Source organism: Syngnathus floridae, chromosome 1 (genome assembly GCF_059516105.1).
Source record: "Syngnathus floridae isolate MCC-2025c chromosome 1, RoL_Sflo_1.0, whole genome shotgun sequence".
Classification (NCBI taxonomy): domain Eukaryota; kingdom Metazoa; phylum Chordata; class Actinopteri; order Syngnathiformes; family Syngnathidae; genus Syngnathus; species Syngnathus floridae.
In genome coordinates, this window is record NC_142413.1 from 15,513,022 (window position 1) to 15,540,734 (window position 27,713).

The following is a 27,713-nucleotide window of genomic DNA, read 5'->3' on the forward strand; positions in this document are numbered from 1 at the left end:
GTTCGCACTTGTTCATTTGCCCGTTGTCCTTGCTGGAAATCAATGTTTTTATTGCCTCGAGCGACAGAATGCCTTTGGCTACATGCTGAAAATGTATCAATTTCAACAATAACCACACATACTATACAAGGACAGAAAGCATACATTGCGGACCGGTCAAAGTTATGTAGTTATATCATTGTTTACCATAACTGTAAGCTGGAGCTCTTATAGTATGTTTTATTCCAAATGTCCAGTGATGGTACAGAGGAACATGTTAATCATTTGCTAAGGTGTTCAGGTCGTTGTTTGAACTAAATCCCACTTCTGACATCAATGTGCAGCTGCAACTTCACTTCCTTTTATCCACAGCTATAAGGGACATGATTTCGATCTGAGGAAATCCTGGTCTGTGCAATTTTCTATTTATGTTTATCACAATTATGCCACTTGAATGCTAATCCAGCCTGAGCAAGCGTGCAAGGACTCTAAAATGTATGGGTGCACCAACATCAGCATCGAAGGACATAAGCACAGGGGCGCCAACTGTGGGGGAGACCATTAGCGACAATGATGTTGGGTATTTAACATGAGCGCCAAACTTCTGTCAATTGAGGCTAAATACACATCAAAATGTCAGCACTTTCATTCAATTGGCTGCAGGTTGACGAGACGTCGTCGTCATTTAGAGGGGGATCCCAGCTGTGACAAATGCAATCTCTTAAGCTTGACCTTTCCTCACGGACGATCTTAAGCAACTCCAGCCAACCGTAGAATGATATACTACAGAAAAAAATGTCAGTGTGGAAGATGACCCTAATTCATTTCCTGATGTGTCTGCTGTTCTTTTGTTCTGAACTATTTGAGCAGAGATGCGGTTCAGACGAGGAATGTATTGATTGCAACACAGTCAAGGTTCTTTGATTTAGCAATGTGGAAATCAATCTGGGGAGGGCCCAACAAAGATCAGCACACTATTTGCATTCATTATTTTCGTGGAGCACCGACAAAACGTTGCTGTTACATAAGGTCGGTTTGGTCAAAACCTCCTTTAAAGTCATGTTGACTGCAACTAAAGGGGATGTATTATATATACTATATATATATTATATTATATATTATATATATATTATTTGTATTAAGTATTTACGCATATCGATCCCAAATGTGCAACGAAATTTGTTCTTCACTTGGTTAAGAAACAACACAGATTGGTCATTTACACCTGTCGTCACCTGTTTTACCCGGTCTGTCTGCCGTTGTCATTTGTGGACCGACGACTGACTGTAACTTTGAAACACTGACACCCTAAACTAGATTGCCAGCCAATCGCAGGGCACACACAGACGAATAACCATTCACACTCACACTCAAACCTACGGGCAATTTAGAGTGCTGAATCGGCCTACCAATCATGTTTTTGGAATGTGGGAAGAAACCCACGAAGGCATGGGGAGAACATGCAAACTGCACACAGGAAGGCCAGACTCGATATAAAACTTTTTACAATAACCCAGATAAAACAGAGATTTTGATAATTGGTCCTACTCGTTATCAACACTTATTTAAGGAAACCACTATCACTATAGATAACTGTACTATCACTCAGAGTGATACTGTACATAACTAATCTCGGGGTAATATTTGACCAAACGCTCTCCTTTCAAAAACACATTAAGAATATAACCAGAATTGCGTTTTTTCACCTTCGTAATATTGCATTAAGATTCGTCCGATCCTCTCGACCAGGGATGCGGAAACTATTATACATGCGTTCGTCACATCGCGCCTGGACTACTGTAATGTATTATTCTCTGGTCTTCCTAAGTCCCTCATCAAAAGTCTACAGTTAGTACAAAATGCTGCTGCGAGGCTGCTCTCACGGACAAGAAAATTTGATCACATTACCCCAATATTAGCCAACTTATATTGGCTCCCAGTCCATTTAAGATGTGACTTCAAGGTTCTTCTACTAACCTATAAATCACTGCATGGCTTAGCCCCTTCATATCTCGTCGACCTAGTCGTTCCTTACGTTCCGTCTCGTAACCTTCGTTCGCAAAACGCTAGTCTTTTAGTTACACCGAGGGCCAAGAAAATGTCTGCAGGTTCTAGAGCATTCTCTATTCGGGCTCCAGAGCTTTGGAATGCCCTACCAATGGATATTAGAACTGCTACCTCAGTAGAAACATTTAAGACACGTTTAAAGACACATTTCTATGAGATGGCCTTTAACTAACTTGTAGTGGCCGATTCGGCCGTAGTTTGTTTTTGTTCTCTCTCCCCACCCCCCTCCCTGGCTGGGGAGGGGGTTAGGTGGCGCAAAAGTTGATAGCGGCTAGCTGGATTCTCGGGGACCAATTCAAGATGAGGAAACTGCAGCTCAACCTCCTTGAAGACACTGCCAGGACAATCGAGGGCACCTCCGACATCCATTTTTTCATTGATTTTCATATTATGTATTACTTGTGCCCTCTCTGCATCCATTACAACCTGGTGATCCTGAAAGGGGGATCCTTCCATCTGTGGTCCCTTCTCAAGGTTTCTCATTTTCCCCTGGTAGGGGTTTTTTGAGTTTTTCCTTGCCCTTTTGGGAGCTTAGGATCAGGGGATGCTTTGAGAATAATTGTCAATTTTTGTCTTTGAGACTGTTTGTGATTTAGGGCTATACAAATAAACTTGACTTGACTTGACTTGACAATGGTCCCAGCATATGTTGGTGCCATTTTGAGGTTTCAAACTGCAAGTGATAGATGAAGGGTTAAAGTTCCGGCATTTTCCTGACAGACTACAAAGAACTACTCCAATAAAAAATTGGAGACTGGAGAGAGATAAAAAGTTACTCTTCAAAAAAACGAGAGGTCTAAATTAATGATGACAGTCTTAAGGTAATGTAGAAGCTGCAGTGAACTCCCCCCACCCCCATCCTGAGCCAAAGGGAAAGCTGGCGGCAAATTGCTTAATTTAATAGGCCCTTAGTTGTGTAATGATATAGAAATGTTGTAATAAGATGTATAATGGTGTTGCTTGGATTTGTTTGTAAGGTCGCACTCATTTATTCTGCTGTTACCCTGCTGGTGTGTAATGTTGCTTCACGAAAAAGCACTTAAGTATTCTATATCATAAAAGATAACATGAAAAAAAATTAACTTCACCTTCTCGTCATTATTTTTGTTATTTTATGGGAAATGGATATTAAGGTTTCAGATTTAATCCCAGTTGAACTGGGTACCTAAATCAAAAACTTATATGTTGTGAGGCATCCATTCACATCACTTGTTCCCTCCATTTATTTATCTTATTAACATTTAGTATCTTTTTTTTTTTTTTACCAACGAAGTTCACTTTGATGTCTTACGATGAACAACTTGGACTAGTTGCCAGTCTGAAATAAGCCGATTTTTAAATAAAACTGCCCAGACCTGAACCCAACTAAAGACCTAACTAACTCACCTTCAACCCAAGAAATGTTTAGATACAGAACACCGGCGTTCAATCAGCAAGTTTGCGAATCTTGTGCATGTCGTGCCCTCATGTAGCGAATTGCTGAGTCTTGACACAAGGTGACACTCTCAGGTAAAAAGAAGTAAGGCCTCATTTCCCAGCAAAGTCCTTTGCTTTGTACTTGGTGTCGGGGGGGGGGGGGAAGGCTCCTCAACAAAAGCACACACTGATGTGTGTTTTTCATGTTCTTGATGATGACCTGCTGCTGCAACCTTGCCTTTTTGACCCACTGACCCTTTATAACAATTCTCTCCGCTGCACGAATCGTTAGCCTGCATAATTTGGAAGAGAAATGATGGACTCTATAATCTGGCTCCTATTATTTGCCCACTCAATGTAATGAACGGGCAGGTGTTAATGATGATGGAGACGGCCAAAGAGAGGTGAATGGCGCGTAATGGGCTGAAAAGCTTGCTTTGGAACAAAACTAAATCACGCCAGCCTCCCGCATACCCACACACCAATCGATGGCAGGGGCGTAACTGGAAGCCGATGGGGGCTTTTGCTCCACTTCTCATTATAATAGGAAAGGCATTGATTACCCTCCTGCAACGCAATCTGTGCCATTCTTCAAAATGATTTGGAATGAGTTAAAAACAAACAAACACGCTTTTCTCTGGCTCATTTCATTTGCATGGTCTGCTTGCGTTTGTTTGCATCGAGGTTAATTTCATCTTTGGTAAAGGGTGGGGGGCAGTCCTGGAAAGGACTATATATATATACATATATATATATACATATATATATATATATATGTATATATATATATACATATATATATATATATACATATATATATATATATATATATATATATATACATACATATATATATATATATATATACATACATACATATATATATATATATATATATATATATATATATATATATATATATATATATATATATGTATATATATATATATATATATATATATATATATATGTATATATATATACACATATATATATAATTTAATAATATACAGTCAAGGCGTAGAAAAAAAAAAGATGACGTGGTTTTATGATGTGGTGAAGCATATGTTATTTATGAATGAATGAATCTTTGTTTCGAACATGATTTAAAGAATACATTTATTTAAATGTATATCATGCATTTTTGCCACTGACCAAGGTACTTGATTTATTACAGGTGACGTTAGGCCTCCTGTTGGGAGGTGACAGTGAGAAAGGTTTTAAAAGCAAAACATTAAGTCGATTATTTTTTTCGTGCCACACTGCCCTGTTAACCTGTGTCAATGCATTCAATTTTTTTCATTTTTTTGTGTGCTCTTAGCACAACAGCGACACATCATTAGGATGATTCATTGGCTTCTGACGTGCTTTCATCTTAATGTAATAATAATTCCAAAGAGTGCTCAGACCTCACGGCAGAAAATGGAAAACAGGAAAAGAAAAATGTAAGCTCACGTCACACGCTATCACAGGGGTGGGCGATTAATTTTTACAAGGGGCCACATGAAAAACCTGAGTTGTGTCAGAGGGTCACACCAACGGTAAATTAAACCTGCTCAATTTTCTTCTATTGTAAAATGCACTAAAGTATTTATTTTAGATAGTTGGTACTGGTAATTAGAAGAATACAATCATTCTGTTTATATTTATATTAAGCGCTGTGAAATTGTGGTGTATAGGTCAAATAAAAAAACAATTATTAATCAGTACAATTTATTCTTAACTGCTTGCAGTTTTGCTAGCAATGCATCAGCCTCTGATGCGCCCTGTTTATCAGACAGATGTATTTTTTCTCATGCTTGGTCGTGTAGTGGCTACTCAAATTATATTCTTTAAACACAGCGACCTGTGTACCACAAATCAGGCACACGGCCTTACCTTTCATTTCTGTGAAGAAATACTTGGCAGTCCATGTCTTGTTGAAAACACGGCGCTCCTTGTCAACTTTTCTTTTCTGAGGGTCAGGACACATTTCTCGTGCAGCATTACTTCGCACTGTTCACCTTCACGCATAGCTCACATACACGTACGCTCCACGGAAGTGCGACGCCTTTCAAAATAAAAGCAAAACAGTTGTATTGCACGCTCGACACTATTTATTTAATTTTTTTAAAATTAAGTAGTAATCAAATATAATTTACGATTGGCCTCATGCGGGCCGGACAGGGACGCACAAAGGGACGGATTTGGCCCGCGGGCTGTAATTTGCCCAGGTCTGCGCTATCATCATTATTATTTGGATTTTTAGGAGAGTTTCTTCTACTGCGCTACCACTTTCTTTTTATGTATGCAGAACATGGCGTATGCAATGAGAATAAGTGCAGCAGTTTATTTTTCGTAATATGGATTTTAAATTTAGATTTTAAGGACTGCACAGCTGGTTGTGAAATTTGGTAACAGATCAAATATATATGGCTTGATTCACAATGACAAACATTTGAATGATTCACAATTTAGTGTCGTTGTTTTGTTATGTTTAGTGCATGAACTTCCCATTGGATTTCCATCGCACACGATGATTGATGAAGTCGTCATTCAAGGACACCTGAAAATAGTCAGAATGGCCTCTTCAAACTAAAATGGCTGACTACTTGCTGTTTTGGACATGGCTTTTTGATACTTTGTATAGTAATTATTGAAATGTTTACAAAATGTTATGTTGCTAAATAAAACATCATGGGTTGACCATTTGATGTCAATGCGATTAATGAGTACAATACTGTTGCTTCAAAACCAAATTACGTTTCTCAGTCAAACTAGCATCAGATTTTTTTTTTTCAAAACAAAATTCAGGCTTACTGTGTCCTGTAGGTTTTTGAAATTTTTCACCTGCTACCAAAATGAATGCTGCTGATTTAAAATGGATTTAGCGGATGAATTTCCAAATGATTGTTGGTGTTCTTTTTAGAATAATTCTAGAATGTTTAGAACTTTGACTGGCCTTGAAATCAATTTGAATGTATGTTCTATGGGTCAGAAGAAATAAAGCCTTGGTGTCTTGACCAGTACCTGTAAAAAAAAAAAAAAAAAAAAAATGAAAGTGGCTTCTGTTTCCCTGAGTTGTTGTTCCTGAGTAATGACCACAGTCCATCTGTTTCCACACTGTATCTCACTCATAATAGTATCTTCTGCAGTGTTGAGACAAGTTACCCTTGGCCTTTGCCGACCGGGGTGTTCTTTGCGTTTTTCTTTAAGATGCTCGCACAGTTCCTTAAACAACTACAGGAAAACAACTCTATCCCAATCTCGACAATGTGTTAATTGTGAAGGATGCCTACATTTTTGAATTGCAATGATACATTTTGATGCGCATGTATTACACTTTTGTGGCTAAATATACTAGTAATTTGTGCCATCGGGTGGACCAAAGGTAGTGCTTTTCTTGACTTGCATACACGTACACTTATCACATTTATTACAATTACATTCATTTAACACAGTTAAATAGGAAAAGGTTCCCTCCATTTTTGCTTTTCCTACTTCTTTCCTTTCATCTATCATCCAGCTTTCCTTGTATCCTTCCTTTACTCTTTCTTGTCATTCCTTCCTTTACACTTTCCAACTAGCCTCCCTTCCTCCCTTCTCTTTCATTCAGGGAGCTTTTTTTTTTTACACCCAAAGCGGCACATTTTGACAAATACAATTTACGTAGAAATATTTCTCTTTCGACGACAAATTCCTAATTTCTGTTGCACATCATTCACTGTATAAACTTTTTGTCGATCCAGTGTTTTGCTGCCAGGACAACATTTTATACTAAATTTGAGGTATGCCAATCAGCTGTGCACCACCAACACATAGACAGTGATCCATATAAAAGGATCCCGCCCTTGCAAGTGCTTGGGGAACCTCACTTAAGGACATTGATAAGGCGGTAAATGAGACAGAGAGTGATGACTTCTGAAACACCTACGTATGTCTTGCTTAAAAAGCAGCTGGTTATCACCGCAGTCAATCCAATCAGGACATTCCGGCAAAAGAAAGGCACTTAATTCAGTGTTTTTGTCACAATTAGTTTGACTTTTGGGCAATTGTTTAGCAGAAAGAAGACATCAATTTAGGGCAAATTAACACTGTCACAATTAGTTTGACTTTTGAGCAATTGTTTAGCAGAAAGAAGACATCAATTTGGGCAAATCAACACTGACAAAAGCATCAGTACACCAAAAAGTCCCTGATAGCTGAATTAGACCAAATTTTGTCTATCAAATTTTGTTGAACTACACTGACAGGAAAGCAACTTCACGTTCAAAGCAGCAGAGAATGTTGTTGTGGTCTTATGTAACAATTTGTCACCGATCAAGTTGCATGATTTCTTAACAGTGAAATATAGAATTTCTGTGGTAAATACTTCTTCCAGAGCCAAATGTATACATTTGCAACAATGTACAGGGGTGCCTTGATACACAAGTTTGATTTGAAGGAGGAAGACAAACATAACAACAAATGACCTTTTTAGGAAGTAGTGATGGCAAAATGAAGCTTCATATTTGCTTCCTGAACCAGTTGTTATACAATATTTTTTTACACGTCTAGATGGCACTGTTGGTTTCAATAAAGTAATTTAAGAAATGGCAGGTCAGTATAATTTTAGCCGAAAGTTGAACAGAGATTGCCCTCTAGAGGAGTGGAAACACAAAACTGGTTCATGATGCAAATTTGAAGCTTCATTTCCCATCACTACTGGGAAGCTACTGTGGAACTAGCTCTATTCGCTCTTGTTTTTGAAAATTAAAAAGCATTTATATGGTTTTAAGATAACAACTTACAACGTAGAGCCTTGTAGCGAACAAAGTAAAGCAATTCAACAGCTAATTTATGTGTATATATATATATATATATATATATATATATATATATATATATATATATATGTATAAATGTAACTGTTACAGCTTTAAATCAGGTGTGTTTTGTATTCAATAAATTACAGTACTTTTGTGATAAGTATCAAGCATTTTTCATAAAAAGGTGAAGAATTTTTGTCAGTCAACAGATGAACTATTTTGCTTTTTCTTTGCCTTTTAGATTCATTTTTATCAAAGCCAATGTAGAATTTGGATTGTATCTACAGTATGTCAATTATTTCAGTCTTCCCATTACTTGACAACCAGTTCCCCGGGCAGTACTGCCCTCCACCTCTCAAAACTGAGTCTTCAGAAGTATTGGAATTATTCCTTCTGATAATCTCTCCAACTCTCCCGCGTGTCAGTCAATTGTCAAACATTCCCGTTCTCACTGACAAACTCTGCTCTTTTCCACAGTGGGAATACATGTCAAGCGATAGGAGGGGTTTGCTGGGAAAAGACTCGGAGGAAGTCCCACACTCCTAACGACAAACCGCAAAAGATACTATGTGTTATCATTTGCATGATTTTTTTCATGCTTTGACTTGCAAGCAAACATTTGAGATGAGAGCACTGAACGGTGGCAGTGAAGTCAAGTAGTGTGGCAGGTTTCCAATATATAATTGAAAAACAGGCTTGGTGCCTCTCCCAGTTGAGGCTTACTGTCAAAGAGAGAGTTTGAAAAGAGAAATATGAATTTTGTATTATATATTTACTATGCGTAAAGGTCTGCTGGATTGATGCTAACACAAAATGGGAATACTCATAGGTCCATAATATTCATCAAAATAAAAAAAATCCCAGCTAACTGAATCACTTTTAATTAGTGTGAAACTCGTTTGTGTCTGCATGTGCAATGCAGGCCGGGCTACATTCGCAACGTGCCCAAAATGTGGTGTAGAAGACGAAACAGCCTTGTGAGGGGATGCCATGCTAACCGCGACATTCGGAAACAATACTTGGGGAACGAATTTCTCATTATCAAATCTGTGAATGAATATTAAATGTCTGACCACTTACTTGATGCAAGTTGGACGGTTTGCTGATATCGCAGTGGGCCCACAAATGGGCTGAGCACTTAACCCGAATGGTTCAGTCCACAAAGAACAGCCAGGCACCATTGCCTTCATAATTATAACAAGCAAACAGCATTGTCAGAAGTGTATTGTGGTAACTCATTGCATATTGCACACATACGTATAAAAACCTTTCTGGACAAGTATAACATTTTAGTGAATTTGTTTGTTTCAACTCTCTTTTGTCTCGTACAATTTTCTCCAAGCCAGCAAAATGCGTGTACCACTTTGTCACGCGGCACAAAGATTACAAGCGGCAACAGCAATATCTGAGTCATTGGCGAGTGGGAGTCACTGTTTAAGAGTCAAGAGAGAGAAGCAGGGAAAAAAGAAGAACATGAGCCGTAATTCCACCGTGTCCGATCAATGAGATCGATCGCTTCTCCCCCTCGCATGTTCACTCCTAACTTACTGCTGGGAACTCTCATCAGTGACTCTCAACACTGGCTCTTATCACACTTCCTGCTACGTGCATTAACACCACGATCACGTAACGGAGAGACTCTCAACTGAAAACTGACATGGTAAAAAGAAGAACACGGAATCCGAATGTTGTTGATGGAGATTAATGGCTCAAATACAAAGGTGAAAATGCTGTATATGGGAAATTGGGTGGACATGTACAGTATATCATAAAAGGAAAGCTGAAAAAAAATCAAAGACCCATGCCTGGAACCGAACAGGAAATTCACGGCTGATCATTCCGAAACCAGCTTCACAGATCATCACAAAATTGTTTAGATGTCTGAACAGGAAGTCAGCCATTTTAGCTTGAAGAATCCATCATTTGTAAATATTAAGGTATTTATTTGACTATTTTGTCCAACTCAGACTAAGGAACAAACAGCACCCAAAAAGAGATGGAACCGAGACAGATGGGTGATACTAAATTGTAAATTGTTTTGGGGGTTTTCTGCCATATACAGGTAGGTCTTGCACATATATTTTGTTGCAAATGTGCTTGTTTTATCCATACGCCCTTCCACACTTCCGCAGAATGTTTTTGCTTTAACCAAAACCCAACCAACGGACTTGACTGTGGCAACTGATGCTCGGATCCTTCGCTGAATCATGTTGTGGCACCCTCGCATCAAAGCCCTGGGAAGGAACAAGGCAGGATGATGTGTGACTGAACAAGCTTTCACCTCAGACTCCCGACTGAGCATGATGACGACCACAGAACTGCTGTTTCTCGAGCTCAGGCACCCCCCACCCCTCCAACCCCCGAACCAAAAAGCGAGAGATTTGTTTTTCCATCCCAACACAACTTAGAAGGCTCACAAGCCGTCTGGAAATTTACTGTAGAAATATATCTTGGTGCCAGTAACCGCAGGCTGGTATAGCATCAACGAGCGCACACATTTGGGCCTTCTTCCCCACAGCCATCAGATTTACTAGCATCTCGTAAACCTCGGGCAGCGTATTCGCCATTTCTTTGATTGATTTCATAGACTGTCCCTGATAAAAAATGCATCAAACACCTCTGGAACATGTGCCAAGGTGTAAGTAAAGTGAGACAATTAACACATGCTTTCTTGAGGAACAGAACCCAGTGATCTTCTTGGGCAGCACCGGCCTGCATGTTTCTTGATATACGTATATTGTGAGGAGAACTTAAAAAGAGGCTTAATAAGAGGAATTGTGTCCTTCGGTCGCCGTTACCAGGTGGTGGTATTGAACCTTGAGGGAAGTGCAGTCTCAGGATAGGAGATTGAGGTCGTGAATTGAAGGACAAAAAAAAGAGATAGATTAAGTTGAAAATGTTTTTGATTTGATTGATTTTAAATTAGAACTGAATCTTACACAAAAAAAAAGATCTGAACCTTAAGAGAAAAGAATTCTGCACAAATGAGTAACTAAACAATAGTTGTGAGTAAAAGCGAAAAATATGTTGCATTTTTTGTATTTCACTAATTTCAAAAGAATTGTTTTTTTTATTTGTGATTTTATCATACAATGTTCTATTGTCAGTATAGTATGTTTCGGGTGATTATGTTTTTTATAGATTGACTCAATTTAAAATGAAGTGTGGAGGTAATGTTTTTTTCTGATTAGTCTCAGAGGAAAAACAATTTCCACTCAAAACCAATTAAAAAAGTGAAGCTAATTAAAAAAGTTAAAAAATAATAATTTATTGCTTTCCTCTTTTTCATGACTTTTCCAAGAAAAGTCCCAATTTTAATATTGTTTTTCTCTAACATTTTTCGCAATGTTAGTTTTTTTACAATTGGGTGTTGATAACAGCAGGTGGTTTCTCACCTCCACGCCTTCTTCCTCTGTCTCTTCTAAATCTCACTCTGCCTTCGCTCCATTTTCCTCAACACAGACAGCTTACCTGTGGCCTAATTGTACTGCTAAGGCTGAATGCAAAGTGAACTAATTATCTAAAATAAATTTCTCCTGTGAAAGTGTGGCCAACTGCAGAATATGTAAACAATAGCACCAGCAGCGATATCGTGTCTCGTTTGGCAAGGAGTACATTGATCAATTGGAAATGGAGTCTCAGTAGTGAGCTGTATCTACAAAAAGAGTGCTGGGCATTCAGAGTGTGTTACAAAATTACAAACTCAATGCTAAGCAGTGTTTGTGCTTAGAGCTTTGCGAACTTTGGTTTGGGGATCGATATTAATAGTTTCAGAAATTATGTTAGAATTGTAACCATTCAGAAAAAAACTGTTATTTGCCAATACCTAAAAACAATCCCATTTTAACAGTTCATGAGTTAAACTCTACCAAATTCACTTGAGATCAAGATATTTCAAAATGTGAATATACTTTTATAGGTTCTATGTACATTTTTACATGCATTTTCACATACAGTGTTAGCCATCTTGACTGTTCAAGTATTGCCAATTATAGCCAAAGTATAGCCAAAAGAACGCTTTGTTTTTACATAGTAGCAATTTTTAAGAAATTGACACTATTTAGGAGAATCATTACCAAGGTGATTCTGCCACAGTTATGAAAACTAATGGTGAGCTGCCCAAAAGTCATACATTTTTTATGGCCTCTCCAAATACGCAGTAACTGATCCGCATAAGACGAATGTGAGAAAAAGAACGGCGTGTTCCGTTGGCCTATTTTGAAGAGCCGCCCACAAAGGCTGCAGTCGCCATCATACCTGCAGCTGCATTAGAGGTGTGTGTGTGTGTGTGTGTGTGTGTGTGTGTGTGTGTGTGCGTGCGTGCGTGCGTGCGTGCGTGCGTGCGTGCGTGCGTGCGTGCGTGCGTGCGTGCGTGCGTGCGTGCGTGCGTGCGTGCGTGTGTGCGTGCAAGCATGTGACACCAACATTAGAGCTGAAGATGAAATGTACAAGTGGGTAAAGCGAAGCTCTCGGCAGCTGTTTTTGTGCCTCAAAACATACAAAAGTGAGAAAAAAGTTAAGCATTTTTTAAATTAGGTTATTACATGCTGAAGTTTATAGATTTTTTTGCAACACAATTAGTATATTTGAAAGAAAATACATTTAAATGACCTTATTTCAAATTAAAATAATAATAACAATAATAATTAATAATAAACTATTCAATTTGTAGTAAATTAATTCAAATATTGTTATGAGATGTTTTTATTAAAAATTAGAATAAGAGAGTAAAATATTTTTGATTGAGCATTTAAAAAATGATAAGTATCCATGCATATTTGGCATATCTTTTAAATATGTCTAATTTAATTTCAGAGGTTTCAAAGGGAGTATTATTTTCCCTTATGTTTCCAGAAAATTTACGACAGGCACAAGTACACTAGTAAACGTTGTTATAGTTATAATGCTACCCACAAGGAATAAACATGTTTCTTTAAGGGAGAGGTGGGAGTATTACACTTCTTAGATGAAAGCAAAATGGCAAGTAGCTTGTTCAAATTTGTGTGGAGAGTACAAGAGACACAACTTGTCTTCGTCCCCTCATCTCATCATTCACCAATCTCGTTTGATCTTTGCATCTGGACTGTGTTTTTACTACCTGCCCTTTCCCTGACATGTTCCAGGTGGGAACTGAACCAAATAATAACTAATACTAATAAATGTGATACCGTGATTAAAGCACTTTTTAGCCAAACATTAACTTACCTTAGTTGAGCAGAAACGTGACGGTTCCCTCTCTGACCCAGTCTGAAAGGCAAATAGAGGAACATCCATTAGGAATGGCAATGCTTTTGTCATTCTGTGAGGTACACACACAAAACACACACACACAGTATCTGGCATCGCATGTCATCATCCTCTCAATGTATGCTGTCATGAGGGATGCCAACATGAATGATGATCTCGAGAGAGACGCCACTGAGTAATATGTAAGCACTCTGTGAATTACTCCGGAAGGTAGTGAGAGTTTCTTTGGAAGGGTGCAGGCGTATGTTCAGATATTTATCTTACATTCAAAAAGAAAGTGCACACTAGTTTCACAAATTAGCTTGAGAGTCACTGGCCATGCATAGCAGGACACAAAAAAAACTCATGCTCGTAATTGAACAGGAAGTTGAGCATTTTGGTTCCAAACAGCCATTTTGGGTAAATTGTAAGTGCTCATACTTTGACAAAGTCTGACTTGGGGATTTGTCCAAATGGGCCCCAATAAGACCCTTGACAGATGGCGATATTACATTACAAAACATTTTTGAACTGTGCCATGAAATGGGGGGCGCATGGTATCAAAATATGAAGATTGTTTCAAGGGTGCTCGGAAAGATAAAGCAAGAAAGACAGCCGCCAATATGGTGGACATGTTTTTTCTCAAGGTCCGATGCCCAAAATTGTAAGTAAGACATGTTGGTTGAAATCAGCCATTTCAGGCAAATAGTTGCGTACACTGATAATCCCTTAAAACCACCATGTGACTGCTGAGCATCAATTGGAACGTTTTACTTTCAGAGGACTTCAAAAGGAAAGTCCACCGAGAGATGAACAGTGTAAAATGGATCCAAAAGAGCCATTACGTTGACAAATAAGCACATACGTATGTGCAAAAAAAAGCCTTTTCATGCACAAAATGTTTTTTTTTTCCCCACATGAATGCTAACATGGCACCAGGAGAGCTTGTGCTGCTCAACAACTTTGCTGACTACAAATGCACCGCTTTGTAGGTTTTTATGCTTAAAAAGAATAAACTCGCACATAGGAGTTTTACCTTTGTTGTCTCATTCTACTGCATTCATGAGATAAGGTACTGTATTTTTCTGATGTTACTTCTAAAAACAATATACGAAGAAGCAACGCTGTTTGTGAGTTCACTATTTAAGAATTAATCAATTTTTCTTCTGGTACCTCTCCTGAGCTACAGTACAGTACAACCATCTTGTTGTATCTCGATCCAATTTTGGAGGGTTCCGTGCGTCATAGATTGTTTTGTTGTATTAATATTGCAGAGAATGTCTATCGGTTTTACCAGATGTTTTTCCACAATGTCATTGCAACTCATACAGGAGCAAAGAATGCATGAATTACAGAATGTCCAACTTTTTGGATCAATTTCATCCGTTATAAAATAATCTAAAGTGTAATGTGCCTTTTGCAAATTACGGTCTTAAGTTACACGGCTGCCCATTGAAAGTAACATTAACTCTAGCTGGGTTTCCATTACCCTCGAAAATGTGCAAAATTTGAATTGGTGATGGAAACAGAAATTTCGGAAATGCTCTCAAGTATCGCAAGAATGATTTTACATTCTAATGGGGAGGTCAGAGAGACGTGTCGATTTAGAAGCAAATCACAGCTCAACTAAAATATATTTTTGCGGGGTTGAATCGTCAATTACTCATTTTTTCTGGCAGTGTTTGATCCCATTACTGTATTTACCATGAGTAGAGATGCCAGATTTGTATCAGATTTTTTGGTACAGTACAGCGGCATGCCAGGTTCCAGACCCTATTTGTTAATGAACTGGAATGTGACTGCCTTGCCCTTAAGTCACACTTCAAGTCAGTAATAAATAAATATGTTTAAAAAAAAAAAAAAAAAAAGCCCATTTCAGCCTCTGGCGAGCGTGAATGTTGGAGCTAGCTCGCTATTATGCAGCAAATCATACTAGTTTGAAACTCTTCTATAACTGTATAGTGCACGCTCATGGATGGGGAAGCAGGGATGTGTATGCATTCACATACACATGAACAGTTGTGCAAATGCACACAGAAACACAAACACATACCCGCACACACATAGGCTGGTCCCTCAAGACAAGGTGCTGAGAGCAGCTAAATGAAGCATCTCGCTCTATGTTCCTCCACCTCTACGTACTTCATTACACTTTGTCCCGATTTAAAACCATACCGATTGCCTATAGCTTTAATGTACTGCCTCTCATGTGGGAGGCACCGGTCCGGTCGGTTGGGATTAGCCAAACAAGGAGTTAACGCTGTGAAAAAGTGTCCAAGGTGTTTAATTTTGCATGTCTTGGTTGGTTGGTGGTGTTTGGGGCATAATGTGAGTTAATGATGTCACCTGGCATCTTATTAAAAAGGCAGACAGGCTCGCACTTTGTCACATTCTATTACCGGCAAAGCCCATGAGGAAAGTGTTAATTTATGCAGGGTTATTCATAGTGTTATTCACATACACCCACGATGATAAGGTAGACTCTTTTAACTTTTACTGTATACAGAGGTTAACTTCTTTTGAATAATGAGCTTCAGTGAGATCAGACTATTTTTGCGGGCAGCCTAGCCTCATGCAAATGGCCATTTCTCACCCAGCACACCATCTACTTTCGGGTGTGCCAACAACAGAACACATCCCGTTACATGTCGGTGGCAGAACCAGGGGAGGTCGAAATGTAAATCTTTTTCACTCTTCGAGATAGCACTACATTGCCGTATTACAACAATCAGTTACTGCAGCCTCAACGCCACATTGACAACTTTTACTGATCAGTAACATGCTGTTTACTAGCAAACACTGATAACTATTAGCCAAATATAATCTGTGCACCGAACAAAACTGCAGCTTTGCTTACCATTTGGCGCAAGATACGGTTTCAGACAGATTTGTTCGGTCATCGCTTGGAAGTGGAAGTTCTTGTTTATCGGCCAAGTCATGTTCAGAGAAACTCAATGGGGGGGGGCAATATTATGTAAATTAGCCCCAAATTGCATCACAATTTATTAGAATTCAGAAAGGCTTACTCAGACTATTTTGGGAAATGCTCACATAAGATTTAATTGGTTGTTTAATTACACACTTGATGGGTGGCCAGGCCTCCAGGGGCAGCTATTTAATTATAAGCTATATAGTAAGATATATAGAAAAGACACTTCTTCATTGTTTAAGATGAAGGGTTTTATTGTTTTAATACTTACTTCCTGTTAAAGTAACCTCTTTCATCAAAATGTGACTTCATTGTCTTTATTTCCCAAGAGAAAATATATGGTGGACCTATTACAACTACCTGTAATCCTCCTGTTTGTTACTATGATACACGGGTTAGTACCTACCAGTGTGTCAAGCAGGGGTGCAGCTAAAAATTATTGAAACAACTGATTAAATTATTAACAAGAACCGACCCCAGCCACCATGACATAAACTACAATACATACAGTACACAAATATTGTGTTTTACAACAACACAACCATATTTACAATGTCATATAGTATATCAAAGGATAATATAGAGGAAAATATCATAGGGTAAAATTAACGGTCCGAGCGCATATCACCGAGCCGCTCGCTTAGAACCGGTACCATAGAATTTCGGCTTCAGGGTGTGGCAATGTTACGATCAGCCTTGATACTGATACTGGGACGTATCTTAAAATTATGTCTTGGGGTAAAATATCGACACCACCAGCTTTCAGTATGATATTGTGACATATCAGCATTAGACCTCAATCTGACAAAGCATTGTCCCTCAGGCTTTAATTTTGATAACACCAGGTTTAGACATCAATACCTCATCAGTACAGCACTGATGCACCAGCATTTTATATGAATTTTGTCATACGTCATTATCGTTCAGGCTTCTGTATCAATATCTCCAGGATTAGATTGTAGCAATTGCGCTTTGTACTGTATCTTTAGCATTGATTCCAATGCAGTTTAATTTCTTCATTATTTTGCTATATCATTGCAAATGTCATTAATCATTCAGACCTAATTCAGGGACTCCAGTTTTGGAAGTAGCCATTTCTGCATATATTTTGTTTTTTTCCACCGCTGCTTACTGATTGCATTCATCATGCTGATTTCTCCAGAGGTCCCCGAAGGCGACTGGCAGCCTCAATAATTGATGGTCTCGAAAGGCTGCGTGTGGCTGTGCGAAAAGCAAGCGAGCGAGCTAGAGAGCACCCACAGCCCCTGGCGGAAACGCTCAAAGCGGCGGCTTCGGAAAGGGGGGCGAGCCTCAGTTGAAAACGACGATTGTCTTCGGCGCGCCAAAACATTTAGCGGGCGAGACAATGTGACGGTTTGATTAGAATGTCGCAGCCTTGCGGGCGCAAACATCAAACGGGAGGGCGCAATGCAGATGCGTTACGCACTCTTATTTCAATGCCAATTACAGATTGTTTGACTGGGAGCGAACATGAGGCGCAGACCGTGAAAAACGAAACATAGCAAACCTCCTAGCGGGAAAAAAAGCTTTGTGTCTTTGACAATAAAATCATCATCAATCATTTGTTGCTGCGCCCCAAAGTCATTCAGTATTGATTTGGTAAAGTAATAGCGACGGGATGACACTGTTTGCCATCCCGTCGGTCGTCTCATTTATCATACACATGGTTTCTTTCCTGCATGATAGGAATATTTCCATTGCTAAATTCCTGTATTATTATGGAAATTGTTATGGAAGTTGTAGAGATGATTTATAGTCAAAGCTGACTCAGATGAGACATTCACTCATTTTTACTCTTTGATGGACACTTTATCTATTTTTAGTTTTATTTTGCTGTTTATTGACAGCTACCAAATGAAAAGTTGAACCATTTTCTCATTTTACTTTAAACAAACACTTCAGAAAAGTATTATTATTATTTTGCATTTCTGTGTTGAGTTGTGACATTTTCTCTTTTTATCTTATGTCTGGAATGATGGAACATTCCAACATCTTTTTTTTCCTTTTACTCATTTTACTACTGAGATGATGGACGGTAACATTTTTGTAAAATTCCTATAATGGAGGACAGTTACAAATATTTTTTTTATTTTTATGAGTGACATGGCATTCTCATTCCTCAGTTTTACTTATCCAACGTTGATGACAGTCAAGAAGTCTTTTTCTAGATTTCTGTTTTTTTTCTACCCACGTGGATGTATGTCTCTTCTCATTTACTATCTTTTGCAATGGTGGTTATAAATTTTCAGGTTTTTTTTTCCTGTTGCAAGAATTTCCATTTTTTTCTCATTCTCATTTTACTTCCGTGATGATGAAAATGAAAAAAAAGAGAACATTTTGTCCATCACCATATAAATCATTGTCTGGTATTTACATTTGTTTGATGATCTTAAACAAGAAAGTAGAAAAACTGAAAAAACAGAATCTGAAAAGAGTTCCAACACTTTTTCACTTAACTGTATAATGGGCAGCAATTACACACTCTGGTAGATGACAGAATGTTTCTTGTTTATTGTATTTTCGTCCGTACGGACATTTTCAATTTGCTTATATGAAGTCATATTTATTAATGCACAGTTACAAGATGTTACAATTTTTTGGGGGTTTTTTTGTGTGGCCCTTTTACTGTTGTGAATGTTGGACTGTTGCAACATTTTTCTTTTCTGTGATGATGGACGGTTAGGACATTTCCTCTCCATTTGGTGTCTTACTTTTGCGATGAAAGATCTTTACGAGAATTTCTTTTTATTTTATGTTTGTGATTGACAGTTACATTTTATGCCCTGCCCGCCTTTCCTCACTGCCACTGTAGTTTCTCATTTTACTTCTGTGATGGTGGACAGTTAAAATGCTCGTTTTATTATTTTACTGGTTCTTTTATCACAGACAAATTATTTAGGTTGAATTACCTGCTTGTTTCATTGTTTTTCCCTAGTAAAGCATGTACACTTGCTGCTCAGTTCTTCTTTTTCCAGTGGCTTTACTCCAACATGGCGATGAGCCTGATTGGAATAATAGTCCTTCAATAAAATATCTGGAGCAGTCTTGTAAACAGTGTCACATTTCCCAATGGGATCTTTGCAGTGTGCTTTTTCGGGGGACGCTGAAAAGAGTCCGTATGTAGGCCAAGCTCAAATAGATTTTTGGCGCACAATGAGAACATGTGATTAATGCGTGATTTTTTTTTTTTTTTTACAATGTCACGGCAGACAGGATTGAGACGCTTCTGGGAAGATGTGGTACAAGCCAGCATACAGCCTGTATCAAGGGAATAGCAGGGGGAATTTCCGATTCAGTGCAGCCAAGCGGGTGGTCCAAGCACCCCCAGAGAGTCAAAGCCTTAAGAAATAAGTCGATCTAGACGAGAAGGGGAATGGAATGAAATGTGCTCCCTTTTTTGCAGCGTTGTATTACACAATGTTGAACAATGGCAAAACTCGGAACATAAGAACCATGAACTTAATTGGCATTATTCTCGAGCCGGGAGTCAGACCACAAAGAAACTGGACTAGTGCCGTAAAGAGAATTCTAAAGTCCGACAGGAGACGTTGTGAAATTGCACCACTGATTAATTCCGGCCACGCGTCTTGAAAATAATCTGTGACACGCATGCTTCGGTCAAGGATCAAGAATCACAGCACAATAAAACTCGTCAAAACATCCCTTTTGTAATGTGGGGGATGTCCTGCCTCATGCAGTGAGCCACTGTCCACCCTCACCTCCCTAGCTGTGGGCTGTTCCAACATGAATACAGTGATGCCTTGCCACTTCGCGCTTCACCTTTCGCGAATGCGCTTCTTCACGGGTTTATAAGTGACGTGAGAACGGCGTTTGAATAAACGCTGATAGCGGCGGGCGTGCCTCTGAGCAATGTGTGTCACTGCAGACAAGTGCGACCGAGGCAGGACAACTATGTGCAACGCGGACTGTTTATTTGGGGAATGCAAAAACAGAAAAAGGGGAAAAGGGAGGTTGGAACGCCGGTGCACGAGGTGACTGACGAGCCGGTCAGCGAGCTCACGTCGTGGTGGCATCTCGTTACATAGGGCGTGCGTGTGGCAAGGCAGACAACCAGCCAGTCGTACCGCTACACAGCGGATCAGGCAAACGGGAATCAGGGGGCAGGCGTGCGTGTATCAAAACAGTTGACTGACAAACAGCATCTATATACATATACGCCCTAATCAGGAAATTTGCACAAATGAGCCCCAATCAAAAGGTGAAATGGGCAGAAGGGTGAGAAGCTATTTTGGCCCTCTAATGTTGGTGTAGAATGGCCCCAAGACTACTCCCATCAATCAAAATAAAATTGGTTGAAAATGTGCAGCACAACAGGACCCAACATAAAAGTCTCAGAGTCATGCGTGAAAGTGAACAGGGAGTTGGCTTTTTTCCGTAATGAAGCAGCCATTGAACACATTCCAGGGCTGGCATCTTAACTGGCTGCCCCAAGGGAATTTGTCCAACTGAATCCCAATCAGACGCATGTAAGACAGAGTGGACAGATGGGCGAAAGGTTGACAATTATTTCTTGGATTTGCTGTGAAAAAGATGCTAACAACTTTATTCTGTTTTTGTTGTTTTTCCATTTTATAAGATTATTATTATTATTGTTTTTGTTATATATTTTGAAGATGAAGAATGGCTTAATTGTCATTGTACCACTGGTATTCCACCAATGGGAGGGTGCACAGGCCTTACTGGGAGCAAATTAGGGTTCAGTGCTCAAGAACACTTTGACAGTCACCAGGGCTGCGGAATGAACCCACAACTTTCAAGTTGGGAGGCAAACACTACTACTAATCCACATCGCCTTAATTCTGACTGCCCTGAGAAATAAATTACCTGGATGAACGAGAATATTCACACGTAGTATTGATATTACTTTTTTTTTTATTGTTTCTATTTCAAACCACAATTTTAATTTCAAAATACGATGGTTTATTTTGAGATATGGGACAGTCTGTCGTTTGTAGCACATTGGGAAATTATGTAGAACTTTGATGACAATGAAAAATGTCTTTAATGTTCATATCTGTGGTGAGATTATTTCTCTCTCAAACCAACATATTTAATTTTGACGACAAATTGAAGACTTGGCCTATGGTGGAAATGTAAGATGCATAAATATTTCCATTTTCCTTGATTTTCTAATTTAGAACCATATCTTAATCATAATCTTTATCATCACGTTTAATTTACAATGGTTAAAGGATGCCATACTGTTTAGTTTGTTGTTTGTAATATGTTAATAAATGAGCAAATCTTTGACATTTAAACTAAAGCATGTCTCATGATGAATCATTTGCTCAGATTCTCCAACCAGCCATACTGTCCACACCACAGCTGGAAGGAAAAAAATATCACTGTTCACTTTCCGCCTCAGCAGTTCCAGTCACAATCCCATCCTCGTTGAGGTGCCAGCAAATGGAGCAAGAAATGAAAGAAAGTGGAATATTTGCATTAAAGAGCCTCTCCGCCAGTCGGTGAATCGGCTGATGCGCAATAGAAGATCTTTCGGCTTATGTATTAACAGAGTTAATGTGTTCAAGAAAAAAAATGAGTCTGCATTGATATGCTAATAACAGACGGTTTGCAATAATAAGTCTAATCAGAATCACGACACGCTGTAGCCAACACAGTGTAAATGATTGCTTTGGCGAATATCTTTCACTTTAATGAGATTTCAGCAACTTTAGTGCAAATTAAGTGTAAACATAACGCCCCGAGAAACGTACAATGTTATTGTGGCCAAAGTTCACAGAGCCTAATCAGACAATAGCAATGTTCAAAGCAACACAATTAATATGAAAACTGTAAAAGCAATTAAAGATATCAGCGCCTATTTAATTAGTTGTTTGATCTCTCCGATTCTTCGATACATTCAGTCCTTTTATTGGTAATTTCAAAGGCTAAATGTTAAAGACAATAAAACGATTCAGCAGTTCTGAAAACAGAAATGTGCAGTACACAAGAAGCTATGAGTCACGCAGTATCGAAATACTATCTATTTGATCAAGCAAGCAGAGTGATTAGAACGTACTGATATGGTAATGTTGCTGCTACAGTGTTCTGGTGGTTGGACTCAATGGCTGGCGCCTGGTGAGCGGGCTGGCACCCATGGGCCACAGCCTGGAACAGCCTTGTAAAAGGCACCATGGGTCACCTGTGGGAGGGGCCTAAAGGGTCAGGTGTGTTGAGAGCTGGGTGAGAACCAAAGGCTGAAGCTTTGGTCGTCCGACCCTCTGCTACAGAAGCTGGTTCTAGGGACGTGAAATGTTACCAGAAAGTGACTACAAAAAAACAGGCACCCGATTGGCCGCAATATTACCACATTACAAAATAAAGACAGCTATGCTCACTAACTACCTTATTGAAAGGAGGTACGTAGTACATCAATTTCACGATTAGCAAAATAGAGAAAACTACAGAGAATTGAAGGACACATCGATTATAGATACGGAGCACTTAGAGGCCCTCCTGGGGGTACCCTTGGCTGAGCACGGCCTTGCAATTGATCGTGTGAGACGGGTCCTTGACGCCAACATTTGTGGCTGCGACACACTGTTGTCTGGATGGAGGTCGTTGGACCTCGCGAAACTTCCTCTTTTTCTTTTTCCTCACATCAGATGCCTTGATGTTAAAGCATATCAATAAGCAAAGTAAAAGAAACTAACAATGTTCGTTGCTTATTTTAATTGTTGTCATTTGGCTGTTTCCATACCTGTGTTACCTTCCTTCAGTGTTCTGTGTTTCTGACTGGACTTTTTTGGACTGAAGCAAAGGAATCACTGTTAGTACGGAAGCATGAAATTTTAATGTTAAAATTAAGCAATATATGACAAATATGGTCAAATTAGTGAACAGACCATTTCTCAATGGTCTATTTTGATGATTGAACATATCATGAATTATTGCTACAGCAATAATATCTTTTAGGAGGTACAGTTTATGAATGTAAACACTGGCTTGACATGGACAGAAAATAACCTGACCAAAAAAAGGAAAACACAGAGTGCAGATCCTTGATGCAATACAGTGAGGCTTACTGCAATGGCGTGAACCTTCCTACAATATTATGATAATTATCCTACCGAGACATCAATACAGTGATAACACCAACAGTGAGCGTGCGATATCATTATATCACTACTGATATTTTTGTAGGAAAACCAAAGTTTGCCTGATGAAAATGTAAATTTGACCCATGATAGAATTGTTGAGGAAATAAAATGTCCCAGGGCTAGGCTTAGTTGCCGATTCCTAGTATACATGATGTGGTTCTGTTGGCTTCATCAAGATAAAATCTCCAACTCTAACTAGAGCAGATCAAAGCCAAATGTGAAGCCGTTGGGATAAGAATCAGCTCCTCCAAATCGGAGACACTTGTACTCAGTCGTAAAAGGGTGCAATACCCTCTCCAAGTCGGGAATGAGATCCTACCCCAAGTGTAGGAATTCAATTATCTTGGGGTCCTAATTGTTGAGTGAGAGAAGAATAGAGCGAAAAATCAATAGGAGGATCGGTGCAGCATCTGCATTGATGCAGAGAGTCTATATTGGTCTGTCACAGTGAAGTTACTCATTTGCCAGATTTGGAAGCAATCAGACAAATCTTTATTCTGATCCATTTTAGGAGGATTCCTGAAAAACTGATGCTTGAAACCAGTGTCGGATCTTTCTGGGTATGACTTCTTCAAACTTTTATTGGTCTACATTGAAATCATACTTCTATGACACCATTTTCTATTTACCTAGTAGCAAGGGCTTTGGTGCCATCCTGTGACATTTTGGGAAAGTTTCAGAAAAGCACAAATCAGGTGAGAGGGTGAAATATTAATTTAGTAAACTTTGAATGTATGAAATGACAGATTTAGAATGCCCCAGGTCATTTTGTCTTCCTGCTGAGTAGATATTATGGGCTCTTCATATCTTTGATAAAAAAAAAAAAAAAAATTAAAAAAATCGCACACCCAGAAATTGCATTTTCACAACTTGTAATTGAAGTTTTTAGCGGGATGAGATGCGACCGAGACACCTGTGACATCCACAAGTGCCACTTACACATCCGCATAATGTGGAGGAGGCTCGAGGAGGTTTCCTGACAGATGCGGCGATCACGGCAGAGAAAATGGATGCACCCTGCTAGGAAGTTGATGAGCAAGCAGCAGCATCACCCCCTTGGTTACCAGAAGAAGAAGGCGAGGAATCGAGGCCGGAAAAGAACGTCTCAGCCGCCGGCTAGTCTCATTTCATGAGCCCATTACACGGCCGTTATCAATCATCATCATGATAGCGTATAAAAGAGGTTAGAGGGTTGGCAATCGTAGGTCAGCTAGCACTACCTGCTGTGTCTATGGCCCTCCTCTAACCTTGTATGACCACAAGGCTTATGATCTGAGATAGTACTGTATAACCCCCCCACAAATTATTATTATTAAATTGTAATGTAAAATGTGTTTTACATTAGTTTTTTTTATTTTGTATGTATGTCATTTCTAGGTATTTGTTAGAGCTTATGCTGCTTCAGGTGTTAATCGGTTTTCCACAGAAATCTCAACAAAATAAAGACTGGACCGTTTCAAACAAACAAAAAAATATTGTAGAGATTCAAGTAGTGTGAAAATCTTTGACAATTGTCAGTCAAATTGACCTTTCCCATCTATTTGTTGATTATTCTTGGGAAAAAAAACAGTTCTGCACGTTCGTTTCACAATTCAGAGGTTGTAGGTTCAAATCTGGGCTTTGGCCTTCCTGTGTGGAGATGTTCTCCCCATGTCTGTCAGGGTTTTCTCATGCATACTTCAGTTGATTAACAAATTCCAAAACCATTCTAATAGGTTAAGTGAAGACTGAAACTGACTGCTATTGTCAAATCGCGATCAGTCAGCAAAATGTTCAAGGTGTCTCGCACTCCCATGAGTTTTGTGAGGATAAGCAGTACAGAAAATCATGAATCCTGCCTTTGTTGCATCCAAGGTAACAAGGTGGTAGTAACGAACCGGACACCCATAACATCAACCAACTCAGGGCGAAAGGACATTTGCGGTTATTCATGGGGTGTGGCCGCCTGATCGTGTCTGCTCATGAGAGAGAACACGACAAGCGAAAACGATCAGCCATTATCGTAATATCCTCTTTCCGAACGGGTGTGTAATCCAGAGGATGTGGTTGGAGAGTCAATAGGGTCCTAATGAGTGATGGAGCATGCATTATGAGAATGCTGTGCTTTTAAAAGTTACCCTTCGCTGTCTTCCTCCTCCTCCTCACTGGTTAATGTTGCTGAGCACGCATGTTTTATTCATTAATGCCTTCACAAAACTCCGCCGGAGACGACTCGACTGCCCTCAGAAACAACGATTCTTCTTAAGAGAGCGAAGGCGTTTTATCAGGCCGCAAAGAGCAACGACCAAAGCCAGCCGTCTTATTATTTGACCCGGACACTTTTCATGCTATGTCATGTTTTCACACCGCATCAAATTCTTCATTTCCTTTTATGTAGGAGCCTCCCTAAACTTGATCACATTGATTTTAATGGCAGTTTGGAAATTCTAATATAGTTAAGTGTGGAACCAAATCATTTTATTTTTGGACTGCATTATAGGCACAATTGAATGGTGCATCTAACAAGGTGCTACACCATATAAAGAAAACTTGTTTACAAATAGCTGGGTCTTTAGAGTGCCTATTCAACCATCAAGTGATGAATTAAACAACCAAGAAAATATTTGGATGCTGCCTCTTTCCAAAAATGTGCATTGACACAGTTAAGATAACTAAATTCCCTGGGTGTAGAAGGGAAAGGTTCATTATTTTAACTGGGCTGTCAGTGTTGTCACAAATGACACCTGCCAGAGTTTTGAGTTGGACTTGGCTAGGCTGGGTAATTTTCAAGCAACTGACGAATAATAGGGAAACAATTTAAAGCAATTTAGGGAAACAATTTAAAGCATTGCTGATTCCAAAGATCAGCATTAGCATCTGGGACTGCCTCACATGCTCGCATTTGGTTTGCTGCATGTGCCACAAACGGTAGTGAAAATGCAATATGCGCTTTTGCTGTTGTAATGGGGGCCTGAGTTGTGTTGGAATTTGCACTTGCCCTTAATCATCTGTAATGTCACAAGTGGACTCATATGCATAAGAACAGCCCCCACCCCCCACCCCCCCCACACACAACAAAGTCATGTCAAAAGTAAATCTAAGCAGAGCTGCAGTGATGTTAGATGTATGTATAAATCCTCAACACTAATTGGTATGTGCAATTGGGTGGCTGATCAAGTGCTGCCGCCATCAGTGAAAACACCATGCTTTTCTGTCTTCATTGGGGCTCGTATTTTTGTCACAATTTGCACTGAACCCAAGTCGTCTGTGGTCAAGCTGTTTCAAATTTTTCCGACATTGTTTCACAATTTAGCAAATTTACACATGTCCACTTTCATCACCCGTGACCTGGAGGCTTGGGTGGGTAAAGATCTGCCACTTTCAAAAGATGGACGAACAGCAACAACAATGAAGCCAAACTAAGCAGAGCTGCAGTGTTGGATGCATAAAATTGTGTCTCTTGCGTTTTCATGCACCGCAGTAGAGCGGTCGGTGGGTGTTTATTTTCATGAGAAAGGACCATTCCCTGGTAATTGACTGCTTTCCAAGAGGCTAAAAAAAGAGAGGGCGAAAAGTGATATGACTCTTCATCTTTAAGACACTTGGGAACCATCTTAAATTATGAAAAAAGCAAAATGTGTCTCTTTTAATTAGGTTTGCAGTGCCTTTGTGACTGCTTGACAACACAGACGCCAACACGTTCTGCCAGAGTGAATGTTTTTTGCATAATCAGCAGCAAAAATCATAAGCCACCTCCAAGTACTCGTAACTCATGAATAAACCACGCTACAACTTGACAGACACGATTGCAGGTCAAATTTCTGCAAGGAAATTCACAAGCGTAGGAGTGAGTCGGAAGTCGTTAGACGGTAATGTACATCTGTAAATGGAAAATCTTTTGGAAGTGCCGTGTGTCAACAAAGCCTCTACGTCCATGAACTATGATACTATTTTTGTTAGGAACCCGGTGAAGATAACAGGCTGCCATGTAAACAGCATCTTGAATACTATATACTGCAGAATCTTAAAAAAAAAATCCTCCCACAAAAGGTAGGATTTTGTTATTGACCTATCACTGGACCACTGCAACTACCAAATGTTTCCATCTGACCCCTAAAATTTGTATTTTTGGTCTACATCCATCAAAACCAGTGGTGCCTTGGGATACGACGATACTTTTTTGTA

At 39.3% G+C, this 27,713-nt stretch overlaps 1 protein-coding gene across 9 annotated transcripts in view; it reads right to left on the minus strand.

Moving 5' to 3' along the window:
- Window positions 1-27,713, minus strand: part of LOC148404287 (leucine-rich repeat and immunoglobulin-like domain-containing nogo receptor-interacting protein 2) — a 300,384-nt gene that overhangs the window by 115,460 nt on the left and 157,211 nt on the right. For all 9 annotated transcript variants that reach the window (XR_015860213.1, XM_088384369.1, XM_088384377.1 and 6 more), the window contains one exon: window positions 13,455-13,496. The gene's annotated coding sequence lies outside the window, so the exon portion shown is untranslated. The remainder of the gene's footprint in view (window positions 1-13,454; window positions 13,497-27,713) is intronic.